Raw genomic sequence first — 25,276 nt, 5'->3', positions numbered from 1 at the left:
ATAGGACCACAATAAGCCGTACGCTCCATAGAGTTGGGCTTTATGGTAGAGTGGTCAGAAGAAAGACATTACTTTCAGCAAATAACAAAATGGCAGGTTTTGAGTTTGTGAAAAGGCATGTGGGAGACTCCCAAAATGTATGGAGGAAGGTGCTCTGGTCTGATGAGACTAAAATTGAACTTTTTGGCCATCAAAGAAAACGCTTTGTCTGGCGCAAACCCAACATATCACATCACCTAAAGAACACCATCCCCACCGTGAAACATGGTGGTGGCAGCATCATACTGTGGGGATGTTTTTCAGCAGTCCGGACTGGGAAACTGGTCAGAGTTGAGGGAAAATGGATGGTTGTAAATACAGGGATATTCTTGAGCAAAATCTGTACCACTCTGTGTGTGATTTGAGGCTAGGACGGAGGTTCACCTTCCAGCAGGACAATGATCCCAAACACACTGCTAAAGCAACACTTGAGTGGTTTAAGGGGAAACATGTAAATGTGTTGGAATGGCCTAGTCAAAGCCCAGACCTCAATCCAATAGAAAATCTGTGGTCAGACTTAAAGATTGTTGTTCACAAGCGCAAACCATCCAACTTGAAGGAGCTGGAGCAGTTTTGCAAGGAGGAATGGGCAAAAATCCCAGTGGTAAGATGTGGCAAGATCATAGAGACTTATCCAAAGCGACTTGGAGCTGTGATAGCCGCAAAAGGCGGCTCTACAAAGTATTGACTTTAGGGGGGTGAATAGTTATGCACATTGACTTTTCTGTTATTTTGTCCTGTTTGTTGTTTGCTTCACAATAAAAAAAAAAAATCTTCAAAGTTGTGGGCATGTTCTGTAAATTAAATGATGCTAATCCTCAAACAATCCATGTTAATTCCAAGTTGTAAGGCAACAAAACACCAAAAATGCCAAGGGGGGTGAATACTTTTGCAAGGCACTGTATGACCCTTTTTACACTGGGGCGCTTTTCAGGCATTTTAGCGCCTGTAAAGTGCCTAAAAAGCACCTCTCAAGCCACCCCAATGTGAAAGTCAGAGTGCTTTCACATTGGGGCGGTGCGCTTGCAGGATGGGAAAAAAAGTCCTGCAAGCAGCATCTTTCGGGTGGTGTGGGAGCATTGTATGTATACACCCCTCCTCCACCACCCCTGCCCATTGGAATGAATGGGCATCGCTGATGAAGCGATGGCAAAGCACTTCGGCAGCGCCGCAACACAGGTGCTAGTAACCCTTTCCTCAGCCACTAGCAGGGGTTAAAAGCACAGCGCTAGCGGCCGAATAGCGCAAAGGTTCTCATTTTATTTTAAATAAGAAAAGAAGCAAAACAGAAACTATAAAATAACAAGTGAGTCAGCACTTCACTGACATGCAAATAAACCTGATAGTAAAAGAGTCCATAAAGTCCATACTTTGGCAGAGAAGACAGTAGGGATGGAGGGGGGGGGGGCGGGGTGAACAGTTCACAGATGGGCGAAAAGGACACATACAGCCAGGGACAAGGGGTGGGCAGACAGGGCAGATGCTCTGGGCAGTGTAGTATGATGTGAGGTGGGGGGGCACCAGGAAGAGATGGGGGGATATGTGTTGGGAGGGGGAATTTGGGGGGGGGGCCACAGGGGGTAAGAATTGTTCTAAGAGAGGAAATTTCGAGGGGGTGCTAGGAGTAGGGTTGCCACTTTTTCTTCGAACCAAACCCGAACACTTTAGCGGCACACAGCAAATTTTTTTAGTTTTAAAATACACTATATATCACAGACCTGGGACACCTTTAGGCACTCCAAAGAGAATAGTAATACAGCGTGCATGGTGCCCCCTCACCCTCCTGTCAGGACTTGTTCCAAGCCACATTCCTGTCTGAATAATGTGTCCAGGTTTCAGGTGGACTGAAACGCGGACACAGGATTCAAAACCCGGACTGTCCGGGTGAATCCCGGACAGGTGGCAACCCTAGCCAGGAGCGGGGATTTTCGGGAGATTTGTGTTAGAGGGGGGAGGAGGACAGAAAAATGGTTGAGACTGATTGTATGGGGAAAAAGAGGTTCAGGTCCACATACCTTATACAACATGTAAAAGAAATTTTCCTTAAAAAACGGGACTTTGGGGGACAATGAACACTCAAAAGAGATTATTTAGTAAAAAGTAAAAATTTTATTAGACATAATAGACATTATATCAAAAAGGAGCTAAAACACACGATAACACTGGAATGCACATGAAATGAGAATATGTAATGTTCTATATGTAGTAAGGGTCTTCTTAACCCTCTCCTTCCCTTCCCTGAAGAAGACCCTTACTACATATGTCGAAACGCATTGGACTTCATCTGTCTGTCTGACAGTTGGTCTGGGTTTCTTCCACTGTTACATATTCTCATTCCATGTGCATTCCAGTGTTATCATGTGTTTTAGCTTCTTTTTGATATAAAGTCTATTATGTGTAATAAAATTTGTACGTTTTACTAAATAATCTCTTTTGAGTGTTCATGGTCTCCCAAAGTACTGTTCTTTAGGAAAATGTATTTTACTTAGAGGGGGAGGATGGTGGAAGAGGATGTGTGCTTGGAGGGGGGATTTTTGGGGGATTTGTGTTAGGAGGGGGGGTTGGTGCAAGAGAATGTGTGCTAGGAGGGGGGATTTTTGGTGGATTTGTGTTAGGAGGAGGGGGGGTTGGTGGAAGAGGATGTGTGCTAGGAGGGGGGATTTTCGGGCGATTTGTGTTGGGGGGGTTGGTGGAAGAGGATGTGTGCTAGGAGGGGGGATTTTTGGGGGATTTGTGTTAGGAGGGGGGGTTGGTGCAAGAGAATGTGTGCTAGGAGGGGGGATTTTTGGTGGATTTGTGTTAGGAGGAGGGGGGGTTGGTGGAAGAGGATGTGTGCTAGGAGGGGGGATTTTCGGGCGATTTGTGTTGGGGGGGTTGGTGGAAGAGGATGTGTGCTAGGAGGTGGGGTTTTTCGGGGATTTGTGTTAGGAGGGGGGGTGGTAGAAGAGGATGTGTGCTAGGAGGGGGGATATTTGGGGGATTTGTGTTGGGGGGGATTGGTAGAAGAGGAAGTGTGCTTGAAGGGGGGATTTTCGGGGGATTTGTGTTGGGAGTTGGTGGAAGAGGATGTGTGCTAGGAGGTGGGGTTTTTCGGGGATTTGTGTTAGAAGGTGGAGGATTGTGGAAGAGGATGTGTGCTAGGAGGGGGGATTTTCGGGCGATTTGTGTTAGGAGGGGGGGTGGTAGAAGAGGATGTGTGCTAGGAGGGGGGGATATTTGGGGGATTTGTGTTGGGGGGTTGGTGGAAGAGGATGTGTGCTAGGAGGGGGGATATTTGGGGGATTTGTGTTGGGGGGGGTTGGTGGAAGAGGATGTGTGCTAGGAGGGGGGATTTTTGGGGGATTTGTGTTAGAGGGGGGAGGATGGTGGAAGAGGATGTGTGCTAGGAGGGGGGATATTTGGGGGATTTGTGTTGGGGGGGGGATTGGTGGAAGAGGAAGTGTGCTTGGAGGGGAGATTTTTGGGGGATTTGTGTTAGGAGGGGGGGTGGTAGAAGAGGATGTGTGCTAGGAGGGGGGGATATTTGGGGGATTTGTGTTGGGGGGTTGGTGGAAGAGGATGTGTGCTAGGAGGGGGGATATTTGGGGGATTTGTGTTGGGGGGTTGGTGGAAGAGGATGTGTGCTAGGAGGGGGGATATTTGGGGGATTTGTGTTGGGGGGGTTGGTGGAAGAGGATGTGTGCTAGGAGGGGGGGATATTTGGGGGATTTGTGTTGGGGGGTTGGTGGAAGAGGATGGGGGGTTGGTGGAAGAGGATGTGGATGTGGGGGGGGTTGTGCTAGAAGAGGTGATATGGTAGATGGAGGAGGGGAATATTGTGCTAGGAGGGGACTTTTTTTTTGGTAGGAAGGATTTGAGGTAGGAGGGATATAGGGGTGGGGATTTGTGCTTTAGAGGGGGGTTTTGAAGTGTGTGTGTGTGTGTGTGTGTGTGGGGGGGGGGGGGTTTGAGGGATTTGAAGGGGAGAGGATTTGTGGTAGAAGGGGTGATTTTTTTGGGGGGGGCATTTCTACTGGGGGGATTTCAACAGGGGAAGCAGATTTGTTCTGGGAGTAGGGAGAATTTATGCTTAGAGGATAAGTACTGTATGTAGATTAGTGCTCAATTTCCTTTTTTTTGGGGGGGGGGCTGCTGACACATAATGCTCATACATCTTGAGGGGGGGCACAGTTTGGCATGTTCACCATGGGCTCTAGAAGATCTGGTCCCAGCACTGCATTAAGTCACTGGCAGCTCCTCAGCCAGGTCTGGGAATTCCTCATGAGCAAACAAAGCAACAGAAAGGGCACCAGGTAAGTATGGATTAAAGCAACATCAATTTATTACAGATCCATTTACATGGAAAACTCCTGTGCGCTGTGTACAGGGCTGATGTGGTGTGCAGGCAACAATCAGCGATCTCAGTGGACTGGAGGACAGCCGCAGGGCACAGGTATGGACCCACTGCAGCAAAGGAAAAAAACCCGTGGCATCTCAGGCTCTCACGTGCACTGCTGACAGGAGATCGAAAACAAACAAGCAGCGGGGACGGCCGCAACGCGTTTCAGAGGTCCCACCTCCTTCATCAGGCAAGCCCCCCCAATGGGAAAGGAAGGATTTTGAGCTGTCAGGCTAGCTCTCTATGGGCCAACCAATCAGGGAGATGGATGGGGGGGGTGTCCGTATGATCGTGATCTGCACTATTTACAACTCTGGCAGACAGCAGTTGAGCAGCATGAAAGGAGGAACAAGGGAATGCTCAATGGGGGAAACAAATCCTGCTACACAAGGAATGTCCACTACAGTCCACCCGATTAGCTCTGCACATAATAGCAAAAATGTACAGATATATTTTAAAAAAATGATACAAAGAATGCATAATAATAAATACATAAATAAAAAAAAATACATAGTAATAAAAATACAAAACATTATGCAACACCACTTCAAATGATGAACGATCAACATTATACCATAATTAAAAGACATGTCTGGATATGACTGGAGAATCTTGGTTAGGAGGCCCTAGTTAGGACTTACACCCAGAAACACTGGGCGTGGGCTGAATGCTAAAAAAAAATGGATGTAGTGAAAGGAAAGACAACAAAGGTACAAAGACTTTGAGGTCAGAGGGCTCATAAGAGTTCTGAATGATGTGTAGAGCTGAAGACTGACACCTTCTGGTCAAACAAGGTTCCTGCAGATTTCTAACAGCTGTCTGCTGTCAAAAAATTCTAAAGATAATTATAGATTACATAAAAAAGCAAAACATGAAGGAGTTATATGCATTGTGTTTTTTCCCCTTTCTTCTGTAATACTTCATCCATTTTATTGGTTATAGACCTCAATAACCAGGGCAGGGTCTCCAGTGTCTGGAAAGGATTGACAGGAATATCTAATAATCCAGTACTTTAATGTACTGGTTATTGGTACTAGTCATTTTCTGTTCCATTTGTCTGACTCTCTCTCATAAATAAACCAAAAAGACAGATTTTAACCACTTCAGCCCCGCAAGGATTTACCCCCCTTAACGACCAGGCCATTTTTTGCGATTCGGCACTGCGTTACTTTAACTGACAATTGCGCAGTCATGCGATGCTGTGCCCAAACAAAATTGATGTCTTTTTTTCCCCCCACAAATAGAGCTTTTTTTGGAGGTATTTTATCACCTCTGCGGTTTTTATTTTTTGTGCTATAAACAAAAAAAGACCGACAATTTTGAAAAAAAAAAATATTTTTTACTTTTTGCTATAATAAATATCCCCCCAAAAAATGTAAAAAAAAAAAAAACACATTTCTTCATCATTTTAGGCCAATATATATTCTTCTACATATTTTTGGCAAAAAAACCTAAGAAAATCGCAATAAGCGTATATTGATTGGTTTGCGCAAAGGTTAAAGCGAATACAAACTATGGGATATTTTTATGGCAGTAATGGCGACGATCTGCGATTTTTAGCAGGACTGCGACATTGCGGCAGACAGATCGGACACTAAGTGACACATTTTGGAGGCCAGTGACTCTAACACATTGATCAGTGCTAAAAAAAAATGCACTGTCACTATATAAATGCCACTGGCAAGGAAGGGGTTAACATCAGGGGCAATCAAAGGGTTAAGTGTGCTCCTAGGGTGTACTTTGTAACTGTGTGGGTGGATGGACTGACTGGAGGAAGAGAGAGATCTGTGTTCCTGATTAGCAGGAACACAAGATCTCTCTCTTCCTCTGTGACAGAACAGCGGTCTGCCTTGTTTACATAGGCCGACCGCCGTTCTGCTTCTCCAGTGAACGATCGTCGGTTCCTGGCGGCCATAGCAGCCGCCGGACCCGCTGTGTCCAATCACAGTGGGAAAGAGTCACCGGTGACGCGTGTGCGCGCCCCAGATCCAGAAAGAGGAAACAGTGTACAGGTATGTTGTTTCGCGCAGTCGGGCCGCCCTGCCCTGTGCGGTGGGTGGTCCAGATGCGGTTAAAGATACATCAAGTAACAACAATAATACTTTAAAAACATTTCCAATGTTTATTTCGTAAATTTATTTAATAAAAACTGAATGGATCATTACTAATCCTAAAATACCACAAATTTAGCTATTGGGCTTATGCACATATAATGTGCAACAAAACCGTTCAAAGATCCATAGACAACATTTTGTTAACCCCCACCCCATGTTCTCACATAGAAGCATTGTATTGTAGTATCCCGCATGGAAGTGGTTGGAGATTTCCTGAAAGAAAGGAGTCAGTCCTCCTGGCCATATACAGTAGTAGATTTATTTTAATGCTTCTTCAACACATACAGGTGATACTTGAAAAATTTGAATATTGTGCAAAAGTTCATTTATTTCACTAATGCAACTTAAAAGGTGAAACTAATATATGAGATGGACTCATTACATGCAAAGCAAGATAGTTCAAGCCGTGATTTGTCATAATTGTGATGATTATGGCTTACAGCTTATGAAAACTCCAAATCCACAATCTCAGAAAATTAGAATATTGTGAAAAGGTGCAATATTCTAGGCTCAAAGTGTCCCACTCTAATCAGCTAATTAAGCCATAGCACTTGCACAGGGTTCCTGAGCCTTTAAATGGTCTCTCAGTCTGGTTCAGTAGGAATCACAATCATGGGAAAGATTGCTGACCTGACAGTTGTGCAGAAAACCATCATTGACACCCTCCATAAGGAGGGAAAGCCTTAAAAGGTAATTGCAAAAGAAGTTAGATTTTCCCAAAGTGCTGTGTAACACCCTCTACCTAAAGGTAGGTGACAGAGTAGTATTTTTCTAGCCCAGGACCCAAGTGCAGGTAAATTTAGCCAGGCCTGTGCTTTAGGCTAGGCCTGGTTGTTGTGATTTGGGACTGGCAGTAATCAGTGTAGTGGGGGGTGTGGCCACCTGCAATCTGACTCTGAGATACCTCCCCTGCTTTCAGATGGATGGTTCTGGAAGAGAGGTTGGACTTGAGATCTGAGTGGCAGGCAGCTCATGTGAGGAGCCCTGACCAATCATTAACTTGCATTGGCAGGAGGCAGGCCTCTCATATAAGCTGGGGTCACATGCTTCCAGGGAGGAGTGAAAACTAGAAAGCGACAATGGAATACTGAGGTGATGTTCCGGATGTCCCCACGTGGGGAGGAGGGATGGAGGAACCATCAGGAGGGAGCTAAAGATCTCCATCCTCAAAAGAGTATCAAGCTGCTGTGACCGGGGAACATAGGACTTGCATGCTGGAGGACATCTAGAAGAAGAAGTAGCAGTCAAGCAGAGGAGAGTAGAGTAACATCTCATGATCGGGAACAAAAGAAACTATTACCCTCTAAAGAAAAGGTCAGTGTAAAATGCTGTGGCTGGGGGAACACAGCATTAATGGTCCTGGACTGGCTGACAGCAGAAGTCCGTTCACGGTTATGTGTCAGGTCATCGTGTGGGGATATCAAGTCATCTCCGGGCCTGGTTAGCAAAATGGCAGTGCCTTCCAAAGACTGTGGGGGTGTCTAACTCCCTGGGACATTGGGAAGAAGCAGTGTGAGTTTCTGGCCTTTTGATTCCCAGGGATAATCCCATCAGGGTCTACAACTGAGGAGTTATTCAGAGTAATTCTTTGTTTGTTCAAATGAAAGGGAGGAATTAGGACATTGATATATGTTTTTGCAGTAAGAATTTGCACAGAAGAAGATGAAGTAATAGTCTGCAGAAGAATAAATGAAACTAAAACTAAAAAAGATGGGAAAAAAGGAGTGTATTCAGTGTTCTTGCAAGGCCACAGCCATTGAACAACTATATACAACTTGTAATGTGTGAAAGAATAAGGGCATCTCATATTATCCTTCTCCCATCCAAGTTTGTATCCAGAAATAAATATGACAAAACCATAAAACGGACTGTTCTTTGCTTTGATTGAAAGTGGGGAGTATGGCAGCAGGGTGATTGGCAGATTGCTAAGTACCAAGTCAGCAGCCCTTACGGGGGTACCGCTGCAGCTGTATCAAAGCACATTAATAGAAAGTTATGTGGAAGGGAAAAGTGTGGAAGAAAAAGGTGCACAAGCAGCAGGGATGACCGCAGCCTGGAGAGGATTGTCAGGAAAAGGCCATTCAAAAGTGTTGGGGACTTGCACAAGGAGTGGACTGAGGCTGGAGTCAGTGAATCAAGAGACACCACACACAGACAGATCCTGTACATGGGCTTTAAATGTCGTATTCCTCTTGTTAAGCCACTCCTGAACAACAAACAAAGTCAGAAGCGTCTTACCTGGGCTAAAGAAAAACAGACCTGGTCTGTTGCTCAGTGGTCCAAAGTCCTCTATTCTGATGATAGCAAATTTTGCCTCTCATTTGGAAACCAAGGACCCAGAGTATGGAGGAAGAATGGAGAGGCACACACTGCAAGATGCTTGAAGTCCAGTGTGAAGTTTCCACAGTCTGTGTTGATTTGGGGAGCCATGTCATCTGCTGGTGTTGGTCCACTGTGCTTCATTAAGTTCAGGGTCAATGCTGCCGTCTACCAGGAGATTTTGGAGCACTCCATGCTTCCTTCCACAGATGAGCTCTATGGGGATGCTGACTTCGTTTTCCAGCAGGACTTAGCACCTGCCCACACTGCCAAAAGCACCAAAACCTGGTTCAATGACCGTGGGATTACTGTGCTTGATTGGCCAGCAAATTCGCCTGGCCTGAACCCCATAGATAATCTATGGGGCATTGCCAAGAGAAAGATGAGAGACATGAGACCGAACAATGCAGAAGAGCTGAAGGCCGCTATTGAAGCATCCTGGTCTTCCATAACACTTCAGCAGTGCCACAGGCTGATAGCTTCCATGCCATGCCGCATTGAGGCAGTAATTGCTGCAAAAGGGGCCCAAACCAAGTACTGAGTACATATGCATGCTTATACTTTTCAGAGGTCCAATATTGTTCTATGTACAATCCTTGTTTTATTGATTGCATGTAATATTCTAATTTTCTGAGATTGTGGCTTTGGGGTTTTCATGAGCTGTAAGCCATAATCATCACAATTATGACAAATCACGACTTGAACTATCTTGCTTTGCATGTAATGAGTCTATCTCATATAATAGTTTCATCTTTTAAGTTGCATTAGTGAAATAAATGAACTTTTGCACAATATTCAAATTTTTCGAGTATCACCTGCACTTACCAGCAATGTTTTCTTCTTTGGTGGTTCCCACTACCTCCAGGTGCAGGGTTTTGCAATGGTCACGTGTTGTGCCCCATCATACGCCAACCTGTACCTGGAGGTGGGGACGTAGTCTATTTTCTGATGACATCTATACTGTATACCTGCCCCATAATATGTTATGGTACAGATATATTGATGATGTTTTCATGTTATCGTCTGACAAGTACTCAGCTAACCCAATTTATGGCTATTGGAGGCAATACATTTAATCTCAAGTTTACAATGCAGAGTAATCAGGAATGAATTGCATTCCTTGAGAATGAAATTTATGTTCAGGATGATGGCACTTTGAGGGCTACTATATATTGCAAACCCAAGGCCAAGCGTGCACACCTTTGTTCTTTAGTGCAAAGCATTCTGTACAGTCAATATTTGAGACTGAAGATGTTAGGTTGCTCAGTCATTTAAGTCCAAGTCTCTATCAGACAAGGATACATTTAGATAATACTTGAAGGCTTGATTGATCAACTCACTGGGGTATTTTTTCTCCCTGAATTTTTGTTAAGGGTGTCACTCCGATGTAATCTGATTTATTTCTACAGTTCTTTTCCAACCTACAAAGCTGTCCTTGTGCAATGTTTCTTTTCCATAGCAGCTGATGTAAAGTTTTATAATTGGGGATAGGAGGTACCCCCTGTAGGTTTAAAGTGGGTTTTGGTGATAATCATATTGTCTACATGGGTAAGTTCCAGATCTAAATAGAATACCCACTTGCTGACTGGGCCTTTTTCTGACATTTGTTGCTTACAAGTCAAAATCAGTAAAATGGCAGTCGTTGAAACTTTTTATGTTTTTTTTGCAATTTTGGAAAAAATAGACTTTAATGAATTAAAAAAAGAGGCGCATGCGTGGTGCTCTGGAAGATGGACGCTTAGTCACCGAGCTCCGTTCCGCTCCGGACATTCGGAGCTCCTCATAGCCAAAGGCATCGGCTAAAACACCCCAGCACGGAAGCCTAAAGGTGGGCATACCCTCTGGACCACATATATGTCCACAGGGATGACCTGGCACAGTCTGCAGGCACAATTTAACATGATCCTGGAGGCTGACGAGAATTCCAAGATAGTGGTGGAGCAGCCGCTGCACGAGGCAACACATCCAGGAATCCCTGCTCACTCAGCCTGGCGGGACTCACAGAGAGGAGAGGTATGTGAAGCATCTCCCAACACCACACCACCCAGGGGCCCAACCTCACCAGCTTCCACAGAGTCCCTCCTCAATCAAACCCTGAATGAGCTTCTCATGTCTCCTATGACTGCCACCTCACTGGGGCCTAGTGACCCTCTGCTTGGCGCAGGACAGCTCCCCTCACAGCCCCAGGACATAGCATTAATGTTTACTAAATTTACAGAGATGCTGGACAGGGGCTTGGCCCAGACTGCAGCTAAAATAACCTCTGATATTAAAATGGATCTACAATCCCTGGGCTCTCGCATTGAAACCATAGAAAACATGGATGCAGGTGGAACAGGACCTTCACAACCAACTGCATTTCGCGATGGCCAAAATTGATGACCTCGAGAACAGGTCTCGAAGGTACAATTTTAGAATCAGGGGTTTACCCGAATCTATCACAGATATCCCTGCAGCTGTTAATTCCCTCATCAAAGAACTTATCCCTGATATTCGCTCCCACAGAATTTAACTTGACCGAGCCCATAGGGCCCTAGGGCCCCCACGATCAGATGGACTCCCCCGTGACATTCTTGTTAAGCCTCACTACTATACGGTTAAAGAAGAAGTCATGAAAAGGGCCAAATCCGTCTCCCAACTACAAATCATGGGGCACCCGATCCAGATCTTAGCCGACATCTCTGCTTCCACAATCCAGAGGAGACGGGCACTCAAACCCCTACTGGCGGCACTGACTCAGCAGAACATCAAATACTGGTGGCTGTTTCCCTTCAGTCTCAAATTTGAGATCAATAACAAGCCATACAGATTCTCCACCTTTCATGAAGAAGAGAATTTACTGCAGAAGCTGGGCATATTATCCAGGAACCCTCCTCCCCCGATGCAAACTTCATCATCCAGCTCGTCCAAGAGGCCCCCCCCCCCGGCTAGCCCACTTACCTCACATTGGCAAAAAATCAAACTCAAAAAAAGCTAAGGAAGGCCGACTCACCTGAAATAGATCCGTGAAAATCGCTGAGATCTCATCTTCCCCTCTTGTTTGGGCCTGGCCCCTGAAGACCCTGTACTAGCTATGCTGTCCACTCTACAGACATCCTGGAATCCCTCTCAATCCCTCTCATCAGAATGTTACCCTCTCATATTCCTTTGATGTCTTTTTACTACAGTCCAGTGAAAATACTTTTTCTTTGTAGAAACAGCCTTCCCGGTGACCCACTCTACATAGATGCCCTGACCCAAAGTATTCCTCCTAGGATGCAACTGCCTGACTACGGTTATGTAATATTGCATATCTTGTCCATACATAGCTATGTGCAGTCCTGATGACTCTCATTCTCAACCACTATACCAGCAGGAATCACCTGGACAGCACCCATCCTTCTTTCTGGGGCATTGGCTAATCTATTTCACTGCCACTAGACTTACCCTACCTATCTTAAATGGTCTTTAGCAGACTCTTGCCCCATGTTCTCTTTCCCGAGCGTGACGCTCATATCCTCTATCCCTCCACGCCATCCCCGGCTTACCAGTAGCCAGACCACCCCCTCCTCCCCCTCTCTCATGCCATGCACTTGCCTCACCAAGGCTTGTTTTAATGTGTATTCTTTACTTTACAGGTGTTTGTGTTGCCTCCTATTTTGTAGCCCTCGCTAGTTTAATATGGGGGGGCACTGTGACCGGAGCGATGCTCATGCACCTCCTCCTGACCCCAGAGAAGCGGAATTTTCCTCTCTCTCGTCCAGGACTTTCCCTCTTATTGAGGGACAATGTTTGTGTGTTTAAGGGTAGAGTGGGTATCAGGGAAATGGGCGCATCCCCAGGCGCAATAGTGCAGGGATCGCGAACCGGCATAGGCAAAAGGACGCTGGCGCGAATCAACACACAAGGACACGCAACGCCGTGAACAGGCGAACAGGCATGCATAGCGGCACACGCACAGTGTGATAGTGGCGCCACTGCCTATTTAAACCCGCTGCTGACAATGGTGCATTGCTGGTTTATCGTCAGCTTCCCTCTGTGTTCCTGTGCCTTGTATATCCTGCTTATCTAATTTCCTGTGTACCAACCTTGCCTTGACCTGCTCTTCTTGATCCCCCAACTTGACCCTTTGACTTGTACCATGACTTATTCCTGCCTGCTCCCTGCATCTGACCCCGGCCTGGCTTACGGACTCTGCTTTACCAGTCTCCTGTGCAAGGACTCGGCTGACCCTTGGTCACACTGATCTTGGACTGTCCTACTGTGAATGACCCCTGGCCTGGCTCCTGACTCAGCTATCAGGTCTGCTCCACTGGTCCGCATCTCCTGGACTTTCCAAGCACGCCTGCCTTGCAGTATACCTTGCCTTCCCAGAAAGTTCCTGGCAACCAGCTCCAGCAATCAGGCAACCCATGCTTCTGTGGGCACCACGCCTCCTGTGTCACCTTCAGGGGTGTGTTGCGCTCAGCCACAAGGGGAGCCCTCCTAGCATCTGCGGGCACCACGCCTCCTGTGTCACCTTTAGGGGTGTGCTGCGGTGGGCCGCAAAGGGAACCCTCCTAGCATCTATGGGCACCACACCTCCTGTGTCACCTTCACGGGTGTGCTGCGCTCGGCCGCAAGGGGAGCCCTCCCAGCATCTCGGCCTCCTACCAAGTTCTTGACAGGAGATAAACCAGCCATGTCAGAGGCTGACGAAGGTGTCTCCCTGCTGGAAGCCGTATGTCAACAAATCACGGTCCTCACTCAAGTCGTCCAAAAACTTCAGGAAGGATACTTCCAATAAGAGGGCCACCTGCAGCACCTGCCAGTGACACCTGCACCCACAGATCAAGGCCCATCTTCAGCCTGCTCTCCTGCTGCCGCTCCAGCCCAGGAATGCACCGTGGCTACTCCTACTGTGGCGATACCCCCTCTGGAACCACGAGTGCCAACACCGGAACGTTTTTCTGGAGACCGAAATAAATTCAGATCATTTAAAAAAGCCTGTCTCCTGTACTTGGCTCTGCAACTACATACTTTTTCTATTGAAACAGTAAAGGTAGGATTCATAATTTCCTCACTAAGAGATGAACCTCAAGCATGGGCCCATGGCATATTGGAGCAGAAGAGTCCTGTCATTAACTCTGTGGACCTATTCTTCGAAACCATGGCACAATTATATGATGACCCACTACGGGTGGCCACTGCTGAAGCTACTCTGCATACCCAACAGCAGGGTCAGCGCCCTGTGGAAGATTATACGGTGGAATGGTCCACAGACTCAGGGTGGAATGAGGCAGCCTTGAGATATCAGTATCAGCTGAGGCTGAATCCCTTAAAGATGAATTGGCCAAAGTGAAAACCTCCTCAACTCTAGAAGGTCTCATCCAACTGGCCATTCAGCTAGACAAACAATAAAACACATAAATCTGTTGCATTTAAAAATTATACAATAAACAATGAAAAAGCAGCTGACGCTATATTGTTGGACACAATGACAGAACATAGAATAGAAAGGGTGTGTGATTCTCTTATTGATAAGGGACGGACCGTCTTAGATGCCAGAAATTAGGTGCGCCCCACAGACCGGAAGTAACTTGCATTCGGAAACAGGAAGAACACAGCTAAACTCTGGTCACCAAAAAAACTACCTAATATTAAAGCAGATCTGACTCATCTGACTCCTCCCCCCCTCCGGTGTCACAATTGGCACCTTTCGGGGGGGGGTGCAGATACCTGTCTACTACAGGTATTTGCACCCACTTTCTGGAATAGACTCCCACGAGAGTCACGCCCCCTCCCACACCCCCCGCTGTCTCCTGGGAAACACACAGGTCCCAGGAGATTGCGGGGACCACTTAGGATGCGTAGCGCAACTCACGCATGCGCAGTAGGGAACCGGGAAGTGAAGCCGCACCGCTTCACTTACTGATTCCCTCACAGAGAATGGCCATTTATTAAAAGTCAGCAGCTGCAGTATTTGTAGCTGCTGGCTTTTAATATTTTTAGGTAAACTCCCTCTTTAAATAAAAAAACTAAAAGGCATAATTAAAACATCATTAAAAAGTGATCAATGAGCAAAAAGGACAATATCAGTTTTACACTGAAATAATTGGACGTGGAAAAGGCCTGAGAAACGGCGACATCTTGTGGTAGAAAAGCAACGTTACATCTACAAAAAATACAAAGAATTTTAATACAGAGAATATAAAGGATTTGATCTATATCAAACCATAAAATGATAGAAGCATATCCTTTTGCAAAAAGGAGGGTACAATAACAAATGTCTTCCAGACACCTTTCCAAGCCTAGATGGCAGCGGGATAGGATACAAAACTTTAATACAATTCAACCATTATTAAAGAAAGAATTAATATCCCATTCAACATTCATTCCAAAGGGAGTGAATGTTTGGGCTTGATAGATCCACCTTGTTTCTAATCTGGAGACCCCCCCAAACCAGTGGCAGCCCCCCAAAGCTACTTATTAAAAAAAAAATTAAAAAAATAAATTCATTTTTTTTAAAGTGTCCCTTTAAGTGGGTGTGTTAAGGGAGCCAGACACAGGGGTGCTATTGGAGGGATGACCCATGTGTAAACACGTGATTGGGGCTAAGAAGCTCTATTGGCATAGTTTAGAGTGTACCCAGGGCTATAAGCTCTGCGTCCCCCGAAAACTCCACCTCTAGCATTAGGTTTCCTGTTGTAATTGATTGTCGGGTCTGTAGGGTGAGGATTTTATCTGACCTGTGGTGTCATTGGCTCACATGCTGCCTGTCTGCTTCAGCAAGTGAGGGGAATCACCAGCAGAAGAACGGTGGCAGGCTCTGGGCAGACAAGGAGCGATAGGTCAGTGCAGAGGCAGAGGCAGCTGTCCATTCATCTCCCTTTGACATGGACTCTGCATCCAGCAGTGCACACAGAGGGATCACACAGAAATCTCCAGGTACAGTACATGCCAGGACTGGAGGGGGACAGAAGTGGCAATTATCACTGTGTCCTGAGTGACTCCACAGCAGCACTTTTATTCTCCAACTTTACTTCCCCTTCTGTCTTCCCTATCACACCGATCCTCCCCCTCCCCCCTCCTTCACTATCTCCTGTTTGCATAGATCTTCACTGCTCTCATCCTGCAGCCTCCTGTCTCAGATCTGACCATTCCAATCACTGACTGCCACCCTTTCCTTCCCAGATTACTTTATATCTCTTTTACCTGTTTAGCAGCTCAGTACATTCTCTGCACTCATTTAAGGTGGCCGTAGTAGGAATGAAATTAAAAAGGAATCATCTATTCTATGGCCACCTTAAATGAGTGCAGAGAATGTACCGAGCTACTGAACAGTTTGGAAGAGTTAAAAAGTAATGTTGGATGGAGAGGTAGTCAGTCAGTGATTGGACCCCTAGAGAGGAATGCCCAGATCTGAGAACACACTTGTAAAGAAGAATTTTTTTCAGCACAGGGATGATGGGAACTCCTCATAATGGGCACAGCGGGTGTACAGACCCGGGAGCTCAGCACAGGGAAGGTGTGAACCCTTCATAATGGGCAGAGCGGGAGTACAGACCTGGGAACTCAGCACAGGGATGGTGGGAACCCCTCATAATGGGCACAGCGGGTGTACAGACCCAGGAACTCAGCACAGGGATGGTGGGAACCCCTCATAATGGGCACAGCGGGTGTACAGACCCAGGAACTCAGCACAGGGATGGTGGGAAACTGCCATTCTGCTCCTTGACGGTGAGGTGTGAGGTTGCTAGTTCCTTTGCTTCTGTGCTTCCAGAGACCAGGGGCTAGAGTTGCTCCTCTGCCCCAGGAGTGATGCAGGATCCTGGAGAGGACCTTGGTGGAGGCCCCCTGGATAGGCCTCAGCCTGTGGACGACACTGGGCCTGGCCTAAGGAAAGATGAGTCCCTGTCTGCCTTTAGACGGAGGGTTGTTGAAATGCTGAAGCGGATTGAGAAGGTAGAGGAGAAATTGGTAGCTTTGAAAAACGAATTTAAAAAGAAAAAACAGATTTGTGACAAAGTGTTCAGCAAGAAAAGACCGGCTCTGAGGCCTGAGTTGAAAGACCTGGAACAAGCTCTGTGGAAACAGAAAGAACTGGTGAGTTCTCTGAAGGAGAATAGTGGAGCATTTAAAGAAAAATATAGGAATGAAGAAAGATTCAGCCAAATGAGAAGAGGAGCTGCTTCCTGCATGGAGGGTGAGGAGACCAGTGAGGAGATGCAGGTACAGACAGCAGAGGGTGAGAAAGTGGGCCCAGACATCTGCTGAGTCCTCAATGGTGGAGGCCTCTGTCCCCTTCACTCCCTAGCAATGTGGAACATCTGAGCAGGAGGTTGAAGGTTCTGGCATGCTGGATTTTATCAATAAACCTGAATCACCTCCAGGTGTGGCTTCCCAGGATGATGAGGAGAAGATGGACACCGTTCCTAGCCCTGTGGAAGAAAGACCTGTGGAGAGACAAGGTGCAGGTACAGTGTGTGTGCAGGATGGTGTGAACTTTAATGACGATGTGCTTGCTGAGGGTTGTAGTGCTGCAGGCAGTCAGCCCAGACCCATAGACAATACACAGCATGCAATAACATCTGCTAATAACTGTCAGCTTCAGTCTGCAGAGAGGTCCATGGACAATACAGAGACTTTGCCTGGACCAGGCACAGCGGCTGTTCCTGTGAATGGTGGAGGAGATGCTGGGTGCAGTAGTGCTACAACTTTCCAGGAGTCTGCAGCAGCCATGACTGTGATTGATCCCAGTAAATAAACTGTGTGTTCAGGGGAGGGGGAGGGTCCTGCCTCTGCTAATCAGAAGACTGCTATCCCAGCTGATTCAGACTCTCTGCCAGCAGGTTTGAATGTGTCTAAGGACAAGACTGCAAATGCTGCTGGTGTAAGAAAAACGTATGCTGGTGTTGCTGCTACAGGTTCTGGGAAGGAGCAGCAAGCAGGGAGGGAGCATGAAAATGGTTTATCTTCCTCCCTGTTTAAAAGGAGGAAAGGTGTTCAGTTAAAATGGGAAGGCGGTGGAATCCCCCCACATAGGAGGGCAGTGGTGGATAAGATTCTGCAGATGGGGTTTACACCGACAGATATCTTCGCCCTGATCAGTCCGGCAGGTTCCTATGAGTATGATTTGTCCTTTATCCATCCGGAGTCTTTGGACATATTTTAGGAGAAGTATGAACACGTGTGTAGGGGCCTGCCGGACTGGAAAGGACTCATCCCAAAGCTTGTATCACACCCGCCCCTCATTAAAATGGTCACAATTTTGGTCCGCAATGAGTCCATACCACAAGGGGATTTAACTGTTTGGTTGAGAAGGTATGGAGACATCCTGAGCCCCCTATAAAAGATTGTGGACGATCGGGGAATATGGACGGGGGGATGGTCTGTGCAGCTAAAATTAAAGGTCGTTGACAATGTCGTCCAGTATCTGCCATCCTCAGCTTTCCTGGGGAGGGACAGGCTGACCATTTTTTATCCAGGCCAGCCAAAGCTCTGCAATAAGTGTGGTGATAAAGGGAATCTTGCATCCTCCTGTCCAGTGATGAAGTGCTCTCTGTGTCAGGGTATAGGACATTTGGCGAAGGATTGTAATATTATCAGGTGCAATCTGTGCAATGCGGTGGGACATCCTTACAGTCAGTGTCTTGAGGCAATGCACAACAAGCCTGAGCTCATGAGAGAGTTCTTCCGCCTGGACATGGAGGATGCTCAGAGCTCAGCAGCTGGGGTGCCTGTGAGTCCATCTGAGTCTGTACCAATACCTAATGTGTCTCCCCATTCTGTGCCAACACCCAATGTGTCTGTGTTTCCCCAGTCTGTGCGTTTACCTAGTGTGCCCGTGTCTTCTGTAGGTGAGGTACCAGTTGCCGAAAATGTGTCCAATCCTTCTGTGTCTTCTAAAATTGCAGAGGCAGCAAGAGATGCTGAGGCAGGTGCGTCAGGTGTGGTGCCAATCCCCCTCCCCCCGACGCTGCAAGGTTTCTATTGAGGATCGTGGGGTGCAGAGGAGTGGGGAGGATGGTGGAGAGGCTGGCCTGGTGGTAGATAAGTGAAGGGGGAGTGGGGGGGGGGTGAAGGGGAGGATAGGTGTGGGGAGGCTGTTGAGTCTGGTTTGTCTAAGGATGACATGGAGTGGTTGGAGAATAGGAGGAGGAGGGGCAAAAGAAGGAAAAAAAGGGGTTCAGTTACCTTAAATCCTAAAGTTTTGCCTTTGGAAAATAAGTTTAAGGTCCTGTCTGATGATGATGATGAGTGGGACTCGTTCAGTTCAGTGTCCTCTATTGATGATGAGTCCCATGGTGCAATGAAGCGCACTGGTTCTCCAGGAAGAGGGAGTAGCCAGGCTAAGAAACGGCTGCCTCAACTACCCTAATGGCAGTTCCCACTCCATTAAAAGTGGCAACCATTAATGTTGCCAGCTTAAGATCAGTAAGTGCTTGTCATATGGCCTTATTTTTGCTCAGCGAGTTTGATGCTGACATTTTGTTTTTGCAAGAAACCCATCTGAGTAGTCTGGCCAATATACATCTGGCAAAGAAGGAGTGGAGACGTGGTCCCTCATTTTGGTCTCTTGCAGCCGAGCCTTACAGCGGAGTTGCGGTCCTTTTTTCTGGTATGGTAACGTGCCGACGGGTAATTGAGGTAGAGATAGGGAGATGCATGGTCTTAGATGTCTCTGTGAAGGGGCAGGACTTGCGCCTGATTAACATCTATGGTCCCCAGACGAAGTGGGACAGGAAATACCTCTTTACAAAGATTAAGCCTTTTCTTTTTACGGCCCAGCAGGTTATCTTTGGAGGTGATTTCAACACCATTACTAGGTCTAAAGACAGGAGAGGTTTCAGGGATAAGCTGGGCTATGACACCCTTTTTCTTAATGCGATAGTTAGGGAAGCAGGTCTGGTAGATGCGCACATTAAGCGCTGCCCAGATAGCACGGGGTTCACTTTTCAGCGAGGTAATAGTCAGAGTAGGATAGATAGGTTTTTTTAAAGGGAGACTCCGCTTTTTCGGCACCTGTGTGTCGGGCAGTGGAGTTTTCTGATCACTGTATTCTATCTGTGACTCTGAATGCCCCAGACATGCCACCTAGAGGGAGGGGTATCTGGAGATGGAATTCGGCCCTCCTGGAAGACGATAGAGTAAGACAATCCTTTGAGGTTTTTTTTCAAGCACAGGTAATGATCCTAGACTTTTGCAACAGCAAGTCAGAATGGTGGGAGCTTGTTAAACAGCGGCTTTTCAAGGCCATAGGAAGAAAGGAGCAGCAAGATAAGTATATCACCTACCAGCGTTTGCGGAGGAAACTTGACCGCCTTGTTTCGAATGGAGGAGATTCTGGGGCGATCTCTGAGGTAAAGCTCCTCCTTAGGAGACATCAATATGATCGGCACGCCTCTTTGGTTCAGGAGAGGGATTACGGGAAATACCATTCGCCCGACCCTTACCAGAACTGTAAACAGAGCGTAGCAGTTAAGACGGTCAGTGGCCTGAGGGACAGTATGGGCTCTCTGACGAAGTCTAGGTCAAGGATCCTGGAGGTTGTCAGGTCATACTATGCCGATCTCCTGGGAGGAAGGAACCTTGATCGGACAAGGACGTTGTTTTTTTTGGACTCTGCACCAGGTATGGAAAGTAATGTTCCTTTGATGAATTTGACAGATGAAATCAGTGCAGATGAGGTCATCCAGGATATTGATAAACTGGCCATCGAGAAAACGCCAGGGCCAGATGGTTTGACAGCCGAATTCTATAAATGTTTTAAGACGATCCTGGCTCCCTACCTTGCGGAGGTTTTTAATGGCTGTTTGAATGAAGGTTCTCTCCCTCCCTCCATGAGGCAATCTGCATTGATCCTTCTGTCAAAGGGTAAAGATCCTTCGATGATTGGGAATTGGTGCCCCATTAGCCTTCTTAATGTCGATAGAAAGATACTGGCAAAGATTTTCTTCTGGCGATTATCACCAGTGGCAGGCAGTTTGTTATCCCGCCACCAGCACTGTTCGGTCCAAGGTAGAAGCACTTTCTCAGCGGTGGAGGCCTTGGAGCGTTGTAGGGCTGCTGGTTGGGGTAAATTTTTGCTGACATTGGACCAGGCTAAGGCCTTTGATCGGGTTAATCATGAGTACTTGTGGCACCTTCTTGACAAATATGGCCTGGAGAGGGGTTTCATTGACTGGCTCAAGATTTTGTACAAAGGGGCTGAAAGCTTTCCTCTGGTTAATGGTTGGGTCAGGCAGCCCTTTGCGGTTGTCTCGGGTGTGCGTCAGGGGTGTCCATTGAGTCCTCTGCTATATGTGTTTGCAATCGACCCCTTCATTAGAAGGCTAGAGAGTGGACTTTTGTGCGGGGTACCTTTGGGCATCGCTGGTGAGCCTCCTTTGAAGGTTGTGGCATCAGGTTAAAAAGGTAAACCAGGACAAGTGTGAAGCTTTCTGGATGGGCATGGAAGGTGAGAGCTTTGTTCTTCCGGATGACTTCCCGGAGCCCCAACAAAAAATTTGAGTTCTAGGCATTGAATTCGGCCCAGGTGACTATGGTCATGCAAATTGTGTGAACAGGCTGGAGAATGCCGATGTCAAGGTGGCAAGCTGGAAAGGTTGGCAGCTTTCCTTGAGGGAAAAGGTTGATCTGATCAAGACTTACCTGATTCCGATTTTTCTGTATGTCAGTTTTGTTTGCATTTTGCTCGTTTCTCTCTATACCAGGATCCATAGTTGTTTCTTCCAGCTGTTATGGGGGAACAGAATAAACCTTGTCAAAAGGAATGTGACTTACCTTCCTAGGCGGGAGGGTGGTCTAGGGATGGTCAACCCTGTAGTCTTTTTCTCTCTGATGTTTGTGAAGTATAATCTTGGTAACATGTTGGCAGAGAGACCGCCTGGGTGGGTTAGTATTTTCCAGTCCTGGTTAAGGCCCTTTCTGCGAGACTGGGAGAATGGTGGGCCAGTAAAAAGCCTGAGGGTCAAGCATGAACAGCTTCCGGCTTATGTTGCCCCGTGTTTGAAAATGCTTCGGCAGTGGCAAGTAACAGCAGGAGAAGTCAGATGTCTTCCAAGGAAACTTCTTGAGAAGCGGATCATGAGCTCTGTTTTTTGCGAGCCACTGGCCTAAGGGATTGCCCAAGCCTGATTTTGGGGGTGGGTTTGCGATTGATTAATTTGGAGAGAATCCCAATGAAGTTTAGGGATCAGGCTTGGCTTGCCTTTCATGGAAAACTATATGTGAAGGGCAACTTGAAGTTTCTTTACATGAGTGATCGGGGCTGCCCGAGAGTGAAGTGTGGAAGAGTGGTGGAGTCCATTTATCACTTTCTACTTCAATGCCCTTTTAATATAGAGGTGTACAAGAGGGTTGGGAGGGCTCTGAGTATACCCTTCCTCCCCCATATGAGTTATGCAGAGTGGGTGTATGGGGCATTTCAGACTCGTCGGGATTATGATTTGAAAACACTTTTTTTAGTTAGTCTAGTAGTCCGTTATTTCACGTGGAGTTCATGGTGTCAGGTATCCTTACGGAGTAAAATCCTCCCTGTTGAAGTGGTGGTGCAGGACATTCTGGGTGAGGTTAGGAAGATTCAGGGTCTTGAGAAAGGCAGGTGGCAGCAGGAGGCCTGGATAAGGGTGTGGAGGAATATCAGGACTCTGTAGCTGCTGCCTGTTGATCTCGGGGTATGCAGCTTTTCTTTGTATTCTTGTTTCACTCCCCTAGATTTTCAAGTTCAAATATATTTTTGAGGAAAGGCTACATGCATGGTGACGGTGATGTTCCTTAATCTGGCTCTCCCGTAGGGATTGTGTAGTGCGCAATCTGGTTTGTATCATTTATTATGTTCTTGTTTTGTATAATCATATTCAATTATTTTGTAAATATGTTTTATTTATTTATTATGGTTTTATTGTATATAAGTTGTTGTTTGTAAGATTTTTCAATAAACAAAATTAACCCCTCATAATGGGCACAGCGAGTGTACAGACCCGGGAACTCAGCACAGGGATGGTGGGAACCCCTCATAATGGGCACAGTAGGTGTACAGACCTGTAAAAATAATAAACCGCGCTAAATACTTATTACGTTATCTAAAACGTTATTAAGGTGAGAAAATTGAATAACACACAAAAAAATTATTGAAAATTAAAAATTAAAAATTAGAAATAAAATAAAGTCCAGATATTTCCTATGATGGAAAAAAACTCCAGATCGCCAGAATACTTCAACATATATGGATGAATTGACAGTCCAGAAATCACAAGAGTAAGTTGCCCTTACCAGAACACCAAACAAAATAGACGAATGGCTTAAACCCAGCCAGGGCCTTTGGGTTGGAAACCGATCTGCTCTGTCCAGATTCAAGATATGATTCCCTCAGTAATTATAGGAGAAAAATAACAAAAAAGCTAGCCATAGTGTAGTATGGTTATATACTTGTGTGGACATACAAACGTACCAACACCCTGGTGTGCACACAAAAACAAAGGGTGATATCCCACCACCGTGGCTGTAAATTGTGCTTACCGACTCACAGTGGTAGCTAGGCTCTATATCACACTAGGAATTGTTTCATGGGTGACAAGAAATGATTGGTTCACCCTCTGTAGCCAGGAAATCCATGTCCTCAGTACATGACCCAAAAAGGAAATAAACTATCCATGGTGTAATACATTCAAGGAACGTTTTATTAGATAAAAGTAATGCACTTACAAATAGAAGGATGAATTTTGCATAAATATTGTACAAAACGCCGGCCGGCATAAAATCACAAAGCGGAGCTCGTTCTACTTCCTGGTCATGTGGTAGCGTCGCTGCGTGTGTACCCAGACGCGTTTCGTCATCAAATGGACGTTCTCAATGGGGACAGGTGTACAGACCTGGGAACTCGGCACAGGGATGACGGGAACCCCTCATAATGGGCACAGTAGGTGTACAGACCCTGGAACTCAGCAAAGGGGTTGGTGGGAACCCCTCATAATGGGCACAGCAGGTGTACAGACCCGGGAATTTGGAACAGGGATGGTGGAAACCCCTAATAATGGGCACAGCAGGTACAGGAATGGTGGCAACCCCACATAATGGGGACAGTGAGGCTGCAATTGACAGGCACAGTTTTACCTAGCAGTAATGATACATAATCACCTATTTACAGCCCTGCATTACTAAAAGTTTAATTTTTCAGTTTGCGCCCTCCCAAAAAATTTTAAGCGCCAGCCGCCACTGTCCCTAACCATATTGCTCCCTCTCCAATGGCCAGAAAACTTATCAATACCCAGAAAGGTGGTGCCTTCAGGGTTACAGTTATGTTTCAAGGCATAATGTTTAGAGAGGCTATGCTTAAGAAACCCCCTCTTAATATTAGCAACATGTTCAACCTTGTCTGCAACATACGTATGGTGTGCCCTATGTATTGAAGACCATAGGGGCACTGAATGATGTAAGAAAATGGTAGAATCAACCTGCGCTAATGAGCAATGCGTGATAGAAAAGTATATATATACAAAAGGTGCAGCTGCAAATAAAACTCCAAATATCTATGAAGTGGTAAACATATAAATAAACTTAATTGCGCTAGCAATAGAAAAAAAATATTTTTTTTATAAAAAGGTGTTCTAACAATGAAAAAATTTTTGAAAGTGCTTAGGAGACACAATGTGTATGTAAATCCCAACCCAAATGACAATAAGTGCATGGAATATTTATGCAAAAGTGCAAAAAATATGTTGAAAGTCAAAAATCATAAACCAAAAACACTTATAATCAGTCCATAATCATATGAATTGCATTAGATAAAGAAGGAAACCATCCGCTTCATATGTTTCATCACCACACACTAAGGATTGATGAGTCAAAATACTTCTGATCAGATGTGCATTGATTGCAGCGAGAGAAGTAATAGGTGTGCGCTTACCCCAAATGTTGGACCTCCACTGTGGCAAGGTCTTATGGGCTTGCAGATTTCACCCTCTGCGGGGACAAGATGTTAATCACCAGGTCTTGACAGCGTATACCACCGACTTCCGTATAGACGGGATGATCCAACTGCTCCAACGTCAGAGGGGGGACTCAGGAATGGAAGAGTCCGTATACAAAATCAAAGGTATAAGGAGAAAAAACTCCAATAGTGTGATAGCGTTTAGGGTATTTATTGGTTAAAATAAACCACAAGAGAATATAAAAAAAAATTCCAGTAAAAAAATATCATTAAAAATATCATTAAAAAGCCGGGATAATTAGAGGCAGAACGCCCGTGCAAATAAACTCTTCAGAACACGTGATGGCAAGCACTGCGAGGCCACGCCCTGAATGATGTATACAACATTCTTGGTAGAACACGTAATGAACGGTTTTATAGAAAATATTTCCTGAGTCGAGGTGGACTGAAATGACTCAGTTCTCCTATTCTAATTGGCATTCAATTTACAAATGGGACATTTCCTACAAGGAAAATACCCCCCCATGTTCTGAA

General features: G+C 46.1%; 1 protein-coding gene across 1 annotated transcript in view; it reads right to left on the bottom strand.

Annotated features, from left to right (window-relative positions):
* LOC141148242 (uncharacterized) overlaps nucleotides 1–24,867 on the bottom strand; it is a 104,889-nt gene extending 80,022 nt beyond the window's left edge. Inside the window, exon 1 of the mRNA XM_073635497.1 lies at nucleotides 24,719–24,867. The gene's annotated coding sequence lies outside the window, so the exon portion shown is untranslated. The remainder of the gene's footprint in view (nucleotides 1–24,718) is intronic.
* Nucleotides 24,868–25,276: the final 409 nt, after the last annotated feature.

Source organism: Aquarana catesbeiana, linkage group LG06 (assembly GCF_042186555.1).
Source record: "Aquarana catesbeiana isolate 2022-GZ linkage group LG06, ASM4218655v1, whole genome shotgun sequence".
Classification (NCBI taxonomy): domain Eukaryota; kingdom Metazoa; phylum Chordata; class Amphibia; order Anura; family Ranidae; genus Aquarana; species Aquarana catesbeiana.
This window is presented reverse-complemented; position numbering and strand designations above follow the sequence as displayed.